Here is a 20,612-nt window from a genome sequence, read left to right as displayed (position 1 = left end):
AACAAGTAGATATTTAAGTTAAGGCAAACAGGTAATTCTTAACAGTAAGTATCAAACACATAGATAGGCGCAGTCTACAATATGATTAACAGGCTGTGCCATTATGTAATCAGTAGCAAACTAAATTAAGCCAAGCAACGTAATTGAACAATTTTGCAATAAGTGGCTAACTAAAATTCCGAGAAGCAGGTAACTGAACTTACGCTAGTTCTTTGTACAGGCACACTGCAACTTCTTTTTCGCTTACAAGGTTGTACGAAGGAGTCCATGGCATCAATTGCTTGGATACGCAGTCCCAATACTTCTTTCTTCCCACACTGCATGGGTAAGTCGAATGGTTAATCTGGTAAGATGGTGCGTCCTTGATATGTTATATGAGGACGTGTAGTCAGACTAGTTGTAGCCAAACACATCACACTGGCTTTTACTGTATATTTCATGCGATTACTTTTGGCATATCGAGATCTAAGCAATCTACAATAGGATGAAAAGACTGGCATCCTTCACATTATTGGCGAACTCAGTTCATAGAAACAAGCAATTCAACCATTCTGTGGGTAAATCAAAAGCGCCACTGGAATATTTTTCACTATCCAATCATACACGCAAAAAGGGGCGACGCCACCATAGGGGCTGGTATGGGCGGCCGCCTCAGGTGGCTGGAAAGTGTGCACCTAGTTTGAGTCGTCCAGGTTGGCCCATGCTAGTTTTGTTCGTCCCAACGCACGAGCAGGCAATGTAAAAAATGAAGAAAAATGTTTCAATTTGGATGGGCCAATAACATAAGTGCAAGGCAGGCCCTATAGCAGGCTCGCGGCCCAAACGAGCGCCTCCCATATCGATCGACAGCAGGAAAAATCCCAATTCATTCGCTCCAGCCTCCAGTCTGGTTCGCTCCTAACCTAGCCGCCGCTGGACAGACCGACACAGCACTTCCTCGCGCCCTCGTTGGAGGGCGGTCGCCGGGCTTCAAGCGAACGGAAGGACAAGAAGATGAAGATCCAACCCTGGGTGTAGCCTGCGTGGGAGGCAGCGGCGGCAGCACGGGCATGGCATCGAGCTTGCGCAAACGGACAGTCGCAGCTTGCAAGAGTAGCATGCGCAACGAGCAGGTACATCACATCCCTGATTATATCTAATTCAACTCTTCAATTTCTGGCCAATAGTTAAACCTGACGGTGTTGTAAAACTGCTTGTATGTAGGGAATCTATGAGAAAATGAAACCAATTTCTACTTATTTTATAACTCCCCCAATCAATACTGAACTGACTGAATCTGATGTATCTAATCAAGTTTCCGGTGCAAACATACAAGCTCATGTTGTTCTTGAGCCTGAAGTGTCTAATGAACAGACTGCTAATGAAGGATTTGATGCAAACATTTTACATGCTCCTGGTGATGAACATATAGTGTCTAATGAGGGATCTAATGCAAGCATTTTGCAAGCTCATTGAAGGATTTAGTGTCTAATGATGATCTACTATGTTGAGAGAGACAGAGATTTGCAGGCATTGATGACAAGCAAATTATAGTGCATTTTCATAGCTTGAGGAAACGTCGAGGCCATCTACCAGAAAGTCCCCGTATCATGACAACATAGCATAAATACTTTTCTAATCTGTTGTTTGAAACTATTGGCATACTTGTGCAGGATAGATATATTGATATGCAGTTTGCGCACTGGTTATACGTGCAATTACACTTCGATATTTTCAGCCAGAGAACGAATAATTCAAGCAGGTACAGACCATGTTTGTAGTCCTTGTACACCATGTTGCATTTTGTGTTTTTGGTGCTTGCATCATTTAGTGTTTATAATCTGAACTACTTTGGATCATTAGCTGGTTTTCAAAGTGCATGTAGCTTCACATTTCTCAAGTTATGTTGATTTCCGGAGTGCAAGTGCCTTCGTATTTTTTAAGTTAAATGTTCGCCCCTGGTAACTTGAATTCATGGATCAGCCACTGCACACAAATCATACACGAATGCCAGTACGAATTAAATGAAATGCAGGGACTTACGCTAGCTCGTTGTACAGGCTCACTGCAGCTCTGCTTGCGCTTGGGATGTTCCATGTACAAGTCCATGTTACCACTTGCTTGGATGTGCAGGCCTTGTGCTCCTTGCATCCCCCTCTGCATTTTTGACACGGCGAATGGTTGATCAAATAAGAGGAATCGACCTTGATGTTGTACCGGAGGACAGATACTTACAAGGTTATACGGGTGTGCAGGATGTGTACCAGATCCCGTAGCGCCGTCATGCTTCGCTAAAATATGTATTTGCTTGTTTCAGATGATATCTCCAGAAGAAATAAGAGTTAAGGTCAAAGTTTCATAGGTGTGTAAGCTAAGAGAGCAGTGAAAGGATATCCAAACATCATTGGAACAGTGCACAAGGGAGTGATGTGTGGATACCTAGTTCAGGCCGGCGTTTGGGCATGCTCGCCTAGCTAGAGTGCGGGTCACTTCAGAGCCATTGAGGGTGATGCGCTGGCGTTGGCTTGTCGCGCACGGATGTAGATCTTGAGTGGCAGCCGAGCGCTACGATGCGGTGGACGAGACCGTTGGTGAAGCCCCAATGGCCTCGGGGGGCGGAGGTGCGACGATGTGCTCGGTGAAGTAGCCCCGGTGAGCTGGGAGACAGCGTCGGTGAAGCGCACCTGATGCGGTGGAACTTGGTGTCTGTGAGGCACGTCGGTTGCGGCGGCCGACGTTGTCGGTGGACCACCCGGTGCGGTGGACGAGGGCGTAGATGAGGTAGCTCCGGTGCGACGATGAAGCGCAACCGTCGTCTTCGTCGTCGTCGTCTGGCACAGAGGTGGGGAACGGTAGGGAAAGAGACGAGACGAGGGGCGATTCGTGGGTTGGCAGCGAATTAGGGATTTGAGCAATCTGGGCGCGGAAGGGGTTGGTGGAGAAGAGAGATTTTGCAGGGCCCGAATTGGGGCCGCCTGATATTTCAATCTGAAACGTGGAAGCGTGAACTTATATTGTCGTCGTCCTTTTTTGGGGGGGGAGGGGGTGGGTGGCTGGGTGCTACACGTCCATCCGACACACGCGACCACCCCGACAGGACTATGCTTCGGTGCCTTAAGGCACCTGCCTTTGTGTCCATGACATATGGGCCCAACAGGTGGCTGGCCCACATGTCAGTGACCCAAAGGCAGTTGCCTTTAAGGCACCGAAGCAGCGTCCACCCGGACAGGACCCTGGTTTGCCTGGTGCGCCTACATTTGAGAATGCAAACGAATCTTCTTTCATTTGCAAACGAATCTGTATGTATTACCATGCCCGTGTTTTCCTTGAAATAATTAGTCATTCGAAACGAGATACTCCATCCGTTCACTTTTATAAGTCGTTTCAGACAACTTAAAATGAACTGTTTTGAACATTGTCTGAAATGTCTTCAAGGTCTTATAAAAGTGAACAGAGGGAGTACTATAAATTAATTAATGAGGAGTTATTTGAAAAAAAATCGAAACGGTACCCACGCTAACGTGGATTAGAGTGTGTGTCACATAATTAGTTATTTGAATTAGAGTGTGTGTCACGTAGTTAGTTATTTGAATTAGAGTGTGTGTCACGTAGCGATCTCCAATTCTAACATGGATTTCACATTTCACTGTATCCATGCTACTTTTTTAATACAAATTCATATGTATATGATGAACACCATGGTAGTGAGAAAACTTTTGGATGGATTCAAACATATGACCTACAAAATAGCACAACAAACTGAGTCAATGTCAACTTTTTGAAACTTAGTATGGCACGAATTCGAAATAATTACCCGTATGCCTGGTCCTCGGTTCAAATCTTACAATGTACACCGAATTGAAACATCGATATTAAGTCTCGTACTATGTACATTCAAATGTTGTTTTAGCCCCCCCCCCCCCGCACAAACGCTACATACTTCCTGTATCGGTCAATCTTCCTCTCCTAACCACCTTAGGAAGCTATCGGTTTCCAACACACGTTCATTCTTTCTCTCCATGTTTCGATCTCTTAGTCTCTCAACTACACAACCCCTTTTCCACTCTGTTACCAAATGTATTTACCTCACACACCCGCCATTGCACCCCATGCGAGCTCTCTCTCTCTCCCCCTCTCCCTCTCACCCTCTCGCGCTAAATACGTTCATTGCCTATCTAGCCCCCAACCTCTCGTGCATGCACACGCACGCACGTTGTATATCTAGGTCACTCCCTTGAGACTGTCTCACTCTTTCTTCCACACGGCGGGCCACACTCGCTCAATCTCGCTCTCTTTATCTGAGTCTTGTTTAACCTCGTTTTCTTTCACACACAAATGATATATCTCCCTGTTTGGGCCTCGATCGACACACTCTATACTCTCTCACGCAGATTGTCTATCTAGGTCAGTCCATCCAAGCTGCCACCACTCTTTCGACCTCATGGTGGTCCATGCTCACTCAATCTCTCTCTCTCTCTCTGTATGTCTCGATTGACCTCGCTCTTTCTCGGACAAAAACGATATATCACCATGTTGAGCCCAATTCGACCTATTCACATTGTATACTCTCTCACGCACATCGTCTATCTAGGTCACTCTCTCCAACCCGTCTCACTCTTTCGATCGCACGACGACCCTATGTGATCGGTTGACCTTGCTTCCTCTCACGCACAAAATATATCTACACGTCTGTGACTGGATCATCTCTCAAGCTCTATCTTACAGCCCTCACCCTTGCCAAAAAGCTCAATCGGACAATATCTCTCTAGAGCATATATATTTGTTCAATGAATGTCGGACCACACTCACTTTGTCTCTCTATCTATATGTCTCTCGATTGACCTCGCTTTCTCACACCGTATCTTCCACGCGTTGAAGCTACTACCTCTCCATCCCTCGCAAAGCCGGAGCTATTTACATTGCGAGGGGCACTCCAACCTTGGATTAATTTGTGTAGGCATTTATTCCGGTCGGTTTAGATTATATTTTCGTAGCATTCGGCCCACAACTACTCCAATCACCATAGCGGGTAATTAAGCTATGGGGAGCACCTAATATGAGCACCGGGGAGCCGTTGGATCGAAGATGCAGCGGCACACACGAGGCCTGAATGTTTTATTTGCAAAAAAACCTTTGGAGAGTTTGGAAATTGCGCATAATTACAAATACTACTCCCAAGCCATTGGATCTCACTTCCAACGGTGTAAAAACTCGTATCACCATAGTATCTAAGCTGCGGGGTGGATGTGATATTCTATGCCGCTGTCATTTTTGTTCGTAAACTTGCAAAAAACGTCTAACTCGTGCCGTTACTTGTCTAACCGCGCAAAGTGCTTGTTCAAAAAAACCATCCTACACTGAAATATCGGAACAACACACGGGGGTCCCACTTGTCATTATTCAAATTTGGACGAAAAACTAACAAATCTGAAAGACGAGATTCGAACTGGCAACCTGGACTACAAAGCGTAAGTCGATAGCCTAAAAAAAGGAACGATTGTTGGCTTTGTCCCATAACTTGATTTTATACAGTACTTGCGTTGAGTAGAGTAGATGGAGTGCCTCGTCAACACGTGCATGACCGTTATCTCACTTACTGGTGGGTCCCAGGTCTGCTATCTCAATCTCTCTTCTCTCCATCGTCTAACCTTTGCACGGGAACACACGAAGAGCGGCTCTAGCTTGCCGTGGTGTTATTACAACTAAAAAAACTTGGAAAATAGAAGAATCGCCTAGAACAAGAGACGTTGTGGCTGGTCGAGACAGAGCCAACCACATCTATCCTCCGTGCCATGTTTGCATGATGAAGCTGTGTGGCTAGTGGGGTGTTTTCAACCGACTGGCTGGGTCCCGAGGTTGAACCATAGGTACTCTACTACGTCTGATACAATATATTTTTACACGCACATTTTTCCTCCGTGCCGAGACGTGGCACACCCTACCGCGCGGTTTCGGGGTCCTCCCGGGTGGTGCACACATATATTCTTCCTGACGTGGGATGTCCTACTGCACGTTTTCTAGGTCCTCCTCGGTCGTAGCGCCGAAGCAAGTAAATGAGTCGTCAAATCACGAAAGACCACCTTTCACGCCGAGTACATTAGTGAAGCACGGTGGCTAGCTAGTTGTGCTAGTTCGACCGATTAGCTAGGCCGCCGCCACATTTGTTTTTTCACCCCTTGTTTTATCTACTTGCCGGCAGGTAAATTTAAATATCCACCGCGGCGTTGCTTTTTTGTTTGGGTGCGGCAGGATTTTTAATTTTTTAATTGACGGGAGCAGGCGCGGCAGGATTTTTAATTTTTTGATTGACGGGAGTAGGCACGGCAGCAATTAGTCATGATGACTCCGCCTGTACCCACTGCTCCCTGATGTGAGAAGTCATCGACTGGTGTTTTACCGTGGTGAAAACCAAATGATTCCCCGCTCCCTCCGCCTTCCCGTAGATTGCATTGCCTTTCAGCCGTTTCGCCCCCTTTGCTTTATCTCCCCATTGCTTCTACCTGGTGCCATGGCGGCGTAGCATATCACAGAGTCCAAGGTGAGGCTCCTGACACAGGAGCTCCATGCCAAGGATGCGGAGCTCAGGGCCAAGGACGTGGAGCTCCGTGAGCTCAAGGAGGAGAGGAGTGCCATGCTCCTCCGTTATGTGCGGGAGTTCACGGAGCTTCAAAAGCGGCAGGCGTCCACCACAAAGATGCTCTAGGCGTCGGCGGCATTGCTGCAGAAAGCGGGTGATACGATAGGCCGTCAGGGGAGCCGGCTAGAGCGCGAGCGGGCTGATCGTGACGAGGTCCAGGATCGCCTTAGCCACTTGGTGAATCAAGTTGGCACGCACGTGTTGCGGCTGCGCGATGCCTACCGTTGTGCTAGCGTGACGATGCAGGCCGTCGGGCTAAACCCGTTCGACCACCCGGTCGACTTCAACGAGCTGCGGCTTCTTTACCTGGTCTCCTTCTTCACCTATATCTCCGAGGAGCTGAGCCGTCTCCGCGCGATGGGGGGGGCTGAGCTGGAGAAGGAGGGGTTGCGGGCTGCCGTCACCGTTGCCCGTCGAATCCTTTCAGGGCTCCGTCACCGGAATCCATTCGTGCCATTGGACGCCGTCTTTGACGAGCGGGCTCCCGTCGACCGGGAGCGGGCTCTGCGGGCGGTTGCACCCTGCATCACCAACGTCATGCGCCTCGAGAAGCAGAGGGACTTCGGTGGTGTTTAGGCGCCCTCTGCATGAGCATGTCCATGTCTCGGCGCAACATGACCGTTGGATCAAACTCAGACGATGCAGATCAGTCACTGTAGCACAAAGTGTGTGGGTGTGTTTGGTTGCATACTCATCTCAATATAGTTGTTTTCTCTTCGTGTATTTTTGTCAACCTACTAGTGTGGACTCATGCACCCTCCATGCACTCTGCCAAACACCCAAAAGTGGGTCAAGAAGGGAACTTTTGCTCCCATCCCGTGCACCCTTCATACACCCTGCCTAACACTATTCGTGCTTCATGTGGTTCATGTTTCGTGGAGTACTGTAGCACCGTACTCTCGGTGCGCTGTGGACCTAGTTCTGTTAACATTGATCTCACCGTCCATTCTCGACCAGACAGTCAAAAAAGCGGTACTATGTTACATATAGGAGTAGTTGACATGCACACAACATCATTTGTTATCGTCATATCTTACTACACTAGCAACAAGATTGTGTAGTACTGACGCATGAACCACTGCACATGCCTAGTAGTAGGAGCACTGTGTATGTTCAAGTGGCTACCGTGTTTCGCACTCCTCCGTCATAAGAGTGGAAATGCTTGATGTAATCATTTTTTCTTCTGAAAAACAGTGGACACGCTCTACCGTGCGGATCCTCCTCCAGCCATGCACTAAATTACTCACTTTCGCCGACGTGTGGGACAGCCAGCATCGGGGTCCACCAGCCATGCACTAAATTACTCCGTAGTAGAGTGACGGTAGACTACCCCGATCGAAGCGCCGCAGTAATGACCAATGAGCCGTCAATTCACAAAACCCCCTCCTTTCCAGCAGTAAGTTGGACGGACGAAGCAACCATCATTTCACTCTTCTCTCTCAGCTTCCTCTCTACCCAACCCTCGCTTCTGCCTCATCTTTTTCCTCATTTCAACAAGAAAACCCCAACCTGCTTCTGCCATTATTCTTCTCTCCCAAAGAAGGAAAGGTGAGCGCATCAATGGTGTTGATTCTGGCCAAGGCCCGGTCTTGCAACCCCGAGACTGATCCTATAACTCCCTCTCTTTTCCTCTTTTGGGTTTGTGATTATGGTTTCTTTTCTTTTATTTCTATTTGACAGTTTCTTGATGGACGCTGGAGCACCGGCCGAAGTGATGTCTATGGCTCCGGCCAAAACCGTCGAGGCTCATGCTATGAAGAAGTGCAAGCACCCCGCCGAGACTACCGCAGACAAGCTCAAAGTGTTGGGGAACGTAGTAATTTCAAAAAAATTCCTACGCACACGCAAGATCATGGTGATGCATAGCAACGAGAGGGGAGAGTGTGATCTACGTACACTTGTAGACCGACAGCGGAAGCGTTAGCACAACGCGGTTGATGTAGTCGTACGTCTTCATGGCCCGACCGATCAAGCACCGAAACTACAGCACCTCCGAGTTTTAGCACACGTTCAGCTCGATGATGATCCCCGGACTCCGATCCAGCAAACTGTCGGGGAAGAGTTCCGTCAGCACGACGGCGTGGTGACGATCTTGAAGTACTACCGTCGCAGGGCTTCGCCTAAGCACCGCTACAATATTATCGAGGATTATGTTGGAAGGGGGCACCGCACACGGCTAAGAATATGATCACGTGGATCAACTTGTGTCTATGGGGTCCCCCTGCCCCCGTATATAAAGGAGTGGAGGAGGGGAGGGCCGGCCCTCTCTATGGCGCGCCTTAGGGGAGTCCTACTCCCACCGGGAGTAGGATTCCCCCTTTCCTAGTCTAACTAGGAGTCCTTCCATGTAGTAGGAGTAGGAGACAAGGAAGGGGAAGAGAGAAGAGAAGGAAGGAGGGGGCGCAGCCCCTCCGCCTAATCCAATTCGGACTAGGCCTTGGGGGGCGCGCGGCCTGCCTCTCCCTCTCCCCTAAAGCCCAATAAGGCCCATATACTTCTTCTCCCGTATTCCAGTAACTCCCCGGTACTCCGAAAAATACCCGAACCACTCGGAACCTTTCTGATGTCCGAATATTGTCGTCCAATATATCGATCTTTATGTCTCGACCATTTCGAGACTCCTTGTCATGTCCCCGATCTCATCCGGGACTCCGAACTCCTTCGGTACATCAAAACTCATAAACTCATAATAATACTATCATCGAAACCTTAAGTGTGCGGACCCTACGGGTTCGAGAACAATGTAGACATGACCGAGAGACGTCTCTGACCAATAACCAATAGCGGAACCTGGATGCTCATATTGGCTCCCACATATTCTATGAAGATCTTTATCGATCAGACCGCATAACAACATACGTTGTTCCCTTTGTCATCGGTATGTTACTTGCCCGAGATTCGATCGTCGGTATCTCAATACCTAGTTCAATCTCGTTACCGGCAAGTCTCTTTACTCGTTCCGTAATACATCATCTCACAACTAACTCATCAGTTGCAATGCTTGCAAGGCTTATGTGATGTGCATTACCGAGAGGGCCCAGAGATACCTCTCCGACAATCGGAGTGACAAATCCTAATCTCGAAATACGCCAACCCAACATGTACCTTTGGAGACACCTATAGAGCTCCTTTATAATCACCCAGTTATATTGTGACCTTTGGTAGCACACAAAGTGTTTCTCCGGTAAACGGGAGTTGCATAATCTCATAGTCATAGGAACATGTATAAGTCATGAAGAAAGCAATAGCAACATACTAAACGATCGAGTGCTAAGCTAACGGAATGGGTCAAGTCAATTACACCATTCTCCTAATGATGTGATCCCGTTAATCAAATAATAACTCTTTGTCTATGGTTAGGAAACATAATCATCTTTGATTAACGAGCTAGCAAGTAGAGTCATACTAGTGACACTCTGTTTGTCTATGTATTCACACATGTATTATGTTTCCGGTTAATACAATTCTAGCATGAATAATATACATTTATCATGAAATAAGGAAATAAATAATAACTTTATTATTGCCACTAGGGCATATTTCCTTCAGTCTCCCACTTGCACTAGAGTCAATAATCTAGTTCACACCGCCATGTGATCTAACATCAATAGTTCACATCTTTATGTGGTTAACACCCATAGTTCACATCGATATGTGACCAACACCCAAAGGGTTTACTAGAGTCAGTAATCTAGTTCACATTGCTATGTGATTAACACCCAAAGAGTACTAAGGTGTGATCATGTTTTCCCTGTGAGAGAAGTTTAGTCAATGGGTCTGCCATATTCAGATCCATAAGTATTTTGCAATTTTCTAGGTCTACAATGCTCTGCACGGAGCTACTTTAGCTAATTGCTCCCACTTTCAATATGTATCCAGATGAAGACTAAGAGTCATCCGGATCAGTGCCAAAACTTGTATCGACGTAACCCTTTTACGACGAACCTTTTGTCACCTCCATAATCGAGAAACATATCCTTATTCCACTAAGGATAATTTTGACCGCTGTCTGGTGATCTACTCCTAGATCACTATTGTACTCCCTTGCCAAAATTAGTGTAGGGTATACAATAGGTCTGGTATACAGCATGGCATACTTTATAGAACCTATGGCCAAGGCATAGGGAATGACTTTCATTCTCATTCTATTTTCTGCCGTGGTCGGGCTTTGAGTCTTACTCAATTTCACACCTTGTAACGCAGGCAAGAATTCTTTCTTTGACTGTTCCATTTTGAACTACTTCAAAATCTTGTCAAGGTATGTACTCATTGAAAAAAACTTATCAAGCGTCTTGACTATCTCTATAGGTCTTGATGCTCAATATGTAAGCAGCTTCACCGAGGTTTTCTTTGAAAAAATCCTTTCAAACACTCCTTTATGCTTTGCAGAATAATTCAAAATTATTTCCGGTCAACAATATGTCATACAATATACTTATCAGAAATGTTGTCGTGCTCCCACTCACTTTCTTGTAAATACAGGCTTCACCGCAAGTCTGTATAAAACTATATGCTTTGATCAACTTATCAAAGCGTATATTCCAACTTCGAGATGCTTGCACCAGTCCATAGATGGATCACTGGAGCTTGCATATTTTTTTAGCACCTTTAGGATTGACAAAACCTTCTGGTTGCATCATATACAACTCTTCTTTAAATCCATTAAGGAATGTAGTTTTGTTTATCCATTTGCCGGATTTCATAAAAATGCGGCAATTGCTAACATGATTTGGACAGACTTAAGCATCGCTATGAGTGAGAAAATTTCATCATAGTCAACACCTTGAACTTTGTCAAAAACCTTTTTCAACAAGTCTAGCTTTGTAGATAGTAACACTACTATCAGCGTCCGTCTTCCTCTTGAAGATCCATTTATTTTCTATGGCTTGCCGATCATCGGGCAAATCCATCAAAGTCCATACTTTGTTCTCATACATGGATCATATCTCAGATTTCATGGCCTCAAACCATTTCGCGGAATCTGGGCTCATCATCACTTCCTCATAGTTCACAAGTTCGTCATGGTCTAGTAACATGACTTTCAGAACAGGATTACCGTACCACTCTGGTGCGGATCTCACTCTGGTTTACCTACGAGATTCGGTAGTAACTTGATATGAAGTTACATGATCATCATCATTAGCTTCCTCACTAATTGGTGTAGTAGTCACAAGAACAGATTTCTGTGATGAACTACTTTCCAATAAGGGAGAAGGTACAATTACCTTATCAAGTTTTCTACTTTCCTCCCACTCAATTCTTTCAAGAGAAACTCCTTATCTAGAAAGGATCCATTCTTAGCAACGAATTTCTTGCCTTCGGATCTGTGATAGAAGGTGTACCCAACTGTCTTCTTTGGGTATCCTATGAAGACACATTTCTCCGATTTGGGTTTGAGCTTATCAGGATGAAACTTTTTCTTATAAGCATTGCAAGCCCAAACTTTAAGAAACGACAACTTTGGTTTCTTGCTAAACCACAGTTCATACAGTGCCGTCTCAAAGGATTTAGATGGTGCCCCTTTTTTTCGTGAATGCAGCTGTCTCTAATGCATGATCCCAAAACGATATTAGTAAATCGGTAAGAAACATCATAGATTGTACTATATCCAATAAAGTACGGTTATGACGTTCGGACACACCATTATGTTGCGGTGTTCCAGGTGGCATGAGTTTGTGAAACTATTCCACATTGTTTTAATAGAAGACCAAACTCGTAACTCAAATATTCGTCTCTGCGATCAGATCGTAGAAACTTTATTTTTCTTGTCACAATGATTTTCCACTTCACTCTGAAATACTTTGAACTTTTCAGACTTATGTTTCATCAAGTAGATATACTCATATCTGCTTAAATCATCTGTGAAGGTCAGAAAATAATGATACCTGTCGCGAGCCTCAATATTTATCGGACCACATACATCAGTATGTATGATTTCCAACAAATCTATTGCTCGCTCCATTGTTCCGAAAAACGGAGTCTTAGTCATCTTGCCCATGAGGCATGGTTCGGAAGCATCAACTGATTCATAATCAAGTGATTCCAAAAGCCCATCAGTATGGAGTTTCTTCATGCGCTTTACACCGATATGACCTAAACGGCAGTGCCAGAAATAAGTTGCACTATCATTATTAACTTTGCATTTTTTGGCTTCAATATTATGAATATGTGTAACACTACGATCGAGATCCAAAGAACTATTTTCATTGGGTGTATGACCATCGAAGGTTTTATTCATGTAAATAGAACAACAATTATTCTCTGACTTTAATGAATAACCGTATTGCAATAAACATGATCAAATCATATTCATGCTCAACGCAAACACCAAATAACACTTATTTAGTTTCAACACTAATCCCGAAAGTATAGGGAGTGTGCGATGATGATCATATCAATCTTGGAACTACTTCCAACACACATCGTCACCTTATCCTTTACTAGTTTCTGTTTATTCTATAACTCCTGTTTTTAGTTACTACTCTTAGCAACTGAACCAGTATCAAATGCCGAGGGTTTGCTATAAACACTAGTAAAGTACACATCAATAACACGTATATCCAATATACCTTTGTTTACCATGCCATCCTTCTTATCCGCCAAATACTTGGGGCAGTTCCACTTCCAGTGACCAGTCCCTTTGCAGTAGAAGCACTTAGTCTCAGGCTTAGGATCAGACTTGGGCTTCTTTACTTGAGCAGCAACTTGCTTTCCATTCTTCTTGAAGTTCCCCTTCTTCCCTTTGCCCTTTTCTTGAAACTAGTGGTCTTGTCAACCATCAACACTTAATGTTTTTCTTGATTTCTACCTTCGTTGATTTCAGCATCACGAAGAACTTGGGAGTTGTTTCCGTTATCCCTTGCATATTATAGTTCATCACGAAGTTCTACTAAATTGGTGATGGTGACTAGAGAATTCTGTCAATCACTATCTTATCTGGAAGATTATCTCCCACTTGATTCAAGCGATTGTAGTACCCAGACAATCTGAGCACATGCTCACTAGTTGAGCGATTCTCCTCCATCTTTTAGCTATAGAACTTGTTGGATACTTCATATCTCTCAACTCGGGTATTTGCTTGAAATATTAACTTCAACTCCTGGAACATGTCATATGGTCCATGACGTTCAAAACGTCTTTGAAGTCCCGATTCTAAGCCATTAAGCATGGTGCACTAAACTATCAAGTAGTCATCATATTGAGCTAGCCAAACGTTCATAACGTCCGCATCTACTCCTGCAATAGGTCTGTCACCTAGCGGTGCATCAAGGACATAATTCTTCCGTGCAGCAATGAGGATAAACCTCAGATAACGGGTCCAATCCGCATCATTGCTACTAATATCTTTCAAGACAATTTTCTCTAGGAACATATCAAAATAAACACAGGGAAGCAACAACGCGAGCTATTGATCTACAACATAATTTGCAAAATACTATCAGGACTAAGTTCATGATAAATTTAAGTTCAATTAATCATATTACTTAAGAACTCCAACTTAGATAGACATCCCTCTAATCCTCTAAGTGATCACGTGATCCAAATCAACTAAACCATGTCCGATCATCACGTGAGATGGAGTAGTTTCATTGGTGAACATCGCTATGTTGATCATATCTACTATATGATTCACGCTCGACCTTTCGGTCTCCGTGTTCCGAGGCCATATCTGTATATGCTTGGCACGTCAAGTATAACCTGAGTATTCTACGTGTGCAACTGTTTTGCACCCGTTGTATTTGAACGTAGAGCCTATCACACCCGATCATCACGTGGTGTCTCAGCACGAAGAACTTTCGCAACGATGCATACTCAGGGAGAACACTTCTTGATAATTAGTGAGAGATCATCTTAAAATGCTACCGTCAAACTAAGCAAAATAAGATGTATAAAAGATAAACATCATATGCAATCAAAATATGTGACATGATATGGCCATCATCATCTTGCGCCTTTGATTTCCATCTCCAAAGTACTGTCATGATCTCTATTGTCACCGGCATGACACCAGGATTTCCATCATCTTGATCTATATCAATGTGTCGTCACGTGGTCGTCTCGCCAACAATTGCTCTTGTAACTATTGCTATCGCATAGCAATAAAGTAAATCAATTATTGGACGCTTGCATCTTATGCAATAGAGAGACAACCATAAGGATTTTGCCAGTTTGCCGATAACTTCAACAAAACATGATCATCTCATACAACAACTTATATCTCATCACGTCTTGACCATATCACATCACAACATGCCCTGCAAAAACAAGTTAGACGTCCTCTACTTTGTTGTTGCAAGTTTTACGTGGCTGCTACGGGCTTAGCAAGAACTGTTCTTACCTACGCATCAAAAACCACAACAATAGTTTGTCAAGTTGGTGCTATTTTAACCTTCGCAAGGACCGGGCATAGCCACACTCGGTTCAACTAAAGTTGGAGAAACTGACACCCGCCAGCCACCTGTGTGCAAAGCACGTCGGTAGAACCAGTCTCGCGTAAGCGTATGCGTAGTGTCGGTCCGGGCCGCTTCATCCAACAATACCGACAAACCAAAGTATGACATGCTGGTAAGCAGTATGACTTATATCGCCCACAACTCACTTGTGTTCTACTCGTGCATATAACATCAACACATAAAACCTATGCTCGGATGCCACTGTTGGGGAACGTAGTAATTTCAAAAAAATTCCTACACACACGCAAGATCATGGTGATGCATAGCAACGAGAGGGGAGAGTGTGATCTACATACCCTTGTAGACCGACAGCGGAAGCGTTAGCACAACGCGGTTGATGTAGTCGTACGTCTTCACGGCCCGACCGATCAAGCACCGAAACTACGGCACCTCCGAGTTTTAGCACACGTTCAGCTCGATGACGATCCCCGGACTCAGATCCAGCAAAGTGTCGGGGAAGAGTTCCGTCAGCACGACGCCGTGGTAACGATCTTGATGTACTACCGTCGCAGGGCTTCGCCTAAGCACCGCTACAATATTATCGAGGATTATGGTGGAAGGGGGCACCGCACACGACTAAGAATATGATCACGTGGACCAACTAGTGTCTATGGGGTGCCCCCTGCCCCCGTATATAAAGGAGTGGAGGAGGGGAGGGTCGGCCCTCTCTATGGCGCGCCTTAGAGGAGTCTTACTCCCACCGGGAGTAGGATTCCCCCTTTCCTAGTCTAACTAGGAGTCCTTCCATGTAGTAGGAGTAGGAGACAAGGAAGGGGAAGAGGGAAGAGAAGGAAGGAGGAGGCGCAGCCCCTCCCCCTAGTCCAATTCGGACTAGTCCTTGGGGGGCGCGGGGCCTGCTTCTCCCTCTCCCCTAAAGCCCAATAAGGCCCATATACTTCTTCTCCCGTATTCCCGTAACTCCCCGGTACTCCGAAAAATACCCGAACCACTCGGAACCTTTCCGATGTCCGAATATAGTCGTCCAATATATCGATCTTTACGTCTCGACCATTTCGAGACTCCTCGTCATCTCCCCAATCTCATCCGGGACTCCGAACTCCTTCAGTACATCAAAACTCATAAACTCATAATATAACTGTCACCGAAACCTTAAGCGTGCGGACCCTACGGGTTCTAGAACAATGTAGACATGACCGAGACATGTCTCCGATCAATAACCAATAGCAGAACCTGGATGCTCATATTGGCTCCCACATATTCTACGAAGATCTTTATCGGTCAGACCGCATAACAACATACATTGTTCCCTTTGTCATCGGTATGTTACTTGCCCGAGATTCGATCGTCGGTATCTCAATACCTTGTTCAATCTCGTTACCGGCAAGTCTCTTTACTTGTTCCATAATACATCATCTCGCAACTAACTCATTAGTTGCAATGCTTGCAAGGCTTATGTGATGTGCATTACCGAGAGGGCCCAGAGATACTTCTTCGACAATCGGAGTGACAAATCCTAATCTCGAAATACGCCAACCCAACATGTACCTTTGGAGACACCTGTAGAGCTCCTTTATAATCACCCAGTTACGTTGTGACGTTTGGTATCACACAAAGTGTTCCTCCGGTAAACGGGAGTTGCATAATCTCAATATCATAGGAACATGTATAAGTCATGAAGAAAGCAATAGCAACATACTAAACGATCGAGTGCTAAGCTAACGGAATGGGTCAAGTCAATCACATCATTCTCCTAATGATGTGATCCCGTTAATCAAATAACAACTCTTTGTCTATGGTTAGGAAACATAACCATCTTTGTGAAGGAAATATGCCCTAGAGGCAATAATAAAGTTATTATTTATTTCCTTATTTCATGATAAATGTTTATTATTCATGCTAGAATTGTATTAACCGGAAACATAATACATGTGTGAATACATAGACAAACAGAGTGTCACTAGTATGCCTCTACTTGACTAGCTCGTTAATCAAAGATGGTTATGTTTCCTAACGATAGACAAAGAGTTGTTATTTGATTAACGGGATCACATTATTAGGAGAATGATGTGATTGACATGACCCATTCCATTAGCTTAGCACCCGATCATTTAGTATGTTGCTATTGCTTTCTTCATGACTTATACATGTTCCTATGACTATGAGATTATGCAACTCCCGTTTGCCGGAGGAACACTTTGTGTGCTACCAAACGTCACAACGTAACTAGGTGATTATAAAGGAGCTCTATAGGTGTCTCCAAAGGTAAATGTTGGGTTGGCGTATTTCGAGATTAGGATTTGTCACTCCGATTGTCGGAGAGGTATCTCTGGGCCCTCTCGGTAATGCACATCACATAAGCCTTGCAAGCATTGCAACTAATGAGTTAGTTGCGAGATGATGTATTACGGAACGAGTAAAGAGACTTGCCGGTAATGAGATTGAACTAGGTATTGAGATACCGACGATCGAATCTCGGGCAAGTAACATACCGATGACAAAGGGAACAACGTATGTTGTTATGCGGTCTGACCGATAAAGATCATCGTAGAATATGTGGGAGCCAATATGAGCATCCAGGTTCCGCTATTGGTTATTGACCGGAGACATGTCTCGGTCATGTCTACATTGTTCTCGAACCCGTAGGGTCCGCACGCTTAAGGTTTCGATGACAGTTATATTATGAGTTTATGATTTTTGATGTACCGAAGGAGTTCGGAGTCCCGTATGAGATCGAGGACATGACGAGGAGTCTCAAAATGATCGAGGCGTAAAGATCGATATATTGGACGACTATATTCGGACATCGGAAAGGTTCCGAGTGGTTCGGGTATTTTTCGGAGTACCGGGGAGTTACGGGAATACGGGAGAAGAAGTATATGGGCCTTATTGGGCTTTAGGGGAGAGGGAGAGGCAGGCCGCCCCCCCCCCCCCCCCCCCCCCCGCAAGGCCTAGTTCGAATTGGACTAGGGGGAGGGGCTGCGCCCCCTCCTTCCTTCTCTTCACTCTTCCCCTTCCTTGTCTCCTACTCCTACTACATGGAAGGACTCCTAGTTGGACTAGGAAAGGGGGAATCCTACTCCTGGTGGGAGTAGGACTCCCCTAGGGCGCGCCATAGAGAGGGCCGGCCCTTCCCTCCTCCACTCCTTTATATACGGGGGCAGGGGGCACCCCATAGACGCACAAGTTGATCCACGTGATCATATTCTTAGCCGTGTGCGGTGCCCCCTTCCACCATAATCCTCGATAATATTGTAGCGGTGCTTAGGCGAAGCCCTGCGACAATAGTACATCAAGATCATCACCACGCTGTCGTGGTGATGGAACTCTTCCCCGACACTTTGCTGGATCGGAGTTCGGGGATCGTCATCGAGCTGAACATGTGCTAGAACTCGGAGGTGCCGTAGTTTCGGTGCTTGATCGGTCGGGCCGTGAAGACGTACGACGACATCAACTGCATTGTGCTAACGCTTCCACTGTCGGTCTACAAGGGTATGTAGATCGCACTCTCCCCTCTCGTTGCTATGCATCACCACGATCTTGCGTGTGCGTAGGAATTACTACGTTCCCCAACAGTGGTATCAGAGCCTAGGTTTTATGTGTTAATGTTATATGCACGAGTAGAACACAAGTGAGTTGTGGGCGATATAAGTCATACTGCTTACCAGCATGTCATACTTTGGTTCGGCGGTATTGTCGGACGAAGCGGCCTGGACCGATATTACGCGTATGCTTACGCGAGACCGGTTCTCCCAACGTGCTTTGCACAAAGGTGGCTAGCGGGTGACAGTTTCTCCAACTTTAGTTGAACCGAGTGTGGCTACGCCCGGTCCTTGCGAAGGTTAAAACAACACCAACTTGACAAACTATCGTTGTGGTTTTGATGCGTAGGTAAGATTGGTTCTTGCTTAAGCCCGTAGCAGCCACGTAAAACTTGCAACAACAAAGTAGAGGATGTCTAACTTGTTTTTGCAGGGCATGTTGTGATGTGATAGTGTCAAGACATGATGCTGAATTTTATTGTATGAGATGATCATGTTTTGTAACCAAGTTATCGGCCACTCGCAGGAGCCATATGGTTGTCGCTTTATTGTATGCAATGCAATTGCGCTGTAATGCTTTACTTTATCACTAAACGGTAGCGATAGTCGTGGAAGCATAAGATTGGCGAGATGACAACGATGCTACGATGGTGATCAAGGTGCCGCGCCGGTGACGATGGTGATCACGACGGTGCTTCGAAGATGGAGATCACAAGCACAAGATGATGATGGCCATATCATATCACTTATATTGATTGCATGTGATGTTTATCTTTGATGCATCTTATCTTGCTTTGATTAACGGTAGCATTTTAAGATGATCTCTCACTAATTATCAAGAAGTGTTCTCCCAGAGTATGCACCGTTGCGAAAGTTCTTCGTGCTGAGACACCACGTGATGATCGGGTGTGATAGGCTCTACGTTCAAATACAACGGGTGCAAAACAGTTGCACACGCGGAATACTCAGGTTATACTTGACGAGCCAAGCATATACAGATATGGCCTCGGAACACGGAGACCGAAAGGTCGAGCGTGAATCATACATTAGATATGATCAACATAGCGATGTTCACCAATGAAACTACTCCATGTCACGTGATGATCGGACATGGTTTAGTTGATTTGGATCACGTAATCACTTAGAGGATTAGAGGGATGTCTATCTAAGTGGGAGTTCTTTAGTAATATGATTAATTGAACTTTAAATTTATCATGAACTTAGTCCTGCTAGTATTTTACAAATTATATTGTAGATCAATAGCTCGCGTTGTTGCTTCCCTGTGTTTATTTTGATATGTCCCTAGAGAAAATTGTGTTGAAAAATGTTAGTAGCAATGATGCGGATTGGATCCGTGATCTGAGGTTTATCCTCATTGCTGCACAGAAGAATTATGTCCTTAATGCACCGCTAGGTGACGGGCCTATTGCAGGAGCAGATGCAGACGTTATGAACGTTTGGCTAGCTCAATATGATGACTACTTAATAGTTTAGTGCACCATGCTTAACAGCTTAGAATCGGGACTTCAAAGACATTTTGAACGTCATGGACCATATGAGATGTTCCAGGAGTTGAAGTTAATATTTCAAGCAAATACCCGAGTTGAGAGATATGAAGTCTCCAACAAGTTCTATAGGTAAAAGATGGAGGAGAATCGCGCAACTAGTGAGCATGTGCTTAGATTGTCTGGGTATTACAATCGCTTGAATCAAGTGGGAGTTAATCTTCCAGATAAAATACTGATTGACAGAATTCTCTAGTCACCATCACCAAGTTAGTAGAACTTCGTGATGAACTATAGTATAAAAGGGATGACGAAAACGACTTCCAAGCTTTTAATGATGATGAAATCGATGAAGGTAGAAATCAAGAAAGAGCATAAAGTGTTGATGGTTGACAAGATCACTAGTTTCAAGAAAAGGGCAAAAGGAAAAAGGGGAACTTCAAGAAAAATAGCAAGCAAGTTGCTGCTCAAGTGAAGAAGCCCAAGTCTGGTCCTAAGCCTGAGACTAAGTGCTTCTACTGCAAAGGGACTGGTCACT

Source organism: Triticum aestivum, chromosome 2A (genome assembly GCF_018294505.1).
Source record: "Triticum aestivum cultivar Chinese Spring chromosome 2A, IWGSC CS RefSeq v2.1, whole genome shotgun sequence".
Lineage (NCBI taxonomy): Eukaryota > Viridiplantae > Streptophyta > Magnoliopsida > Poales > Poaceae > Triticum > Triticum aestivum.
The sequence above is the reverse complement of the archived record's forward strand: the minus strand, read 5'-3'. Positions refer to the sequence as shown.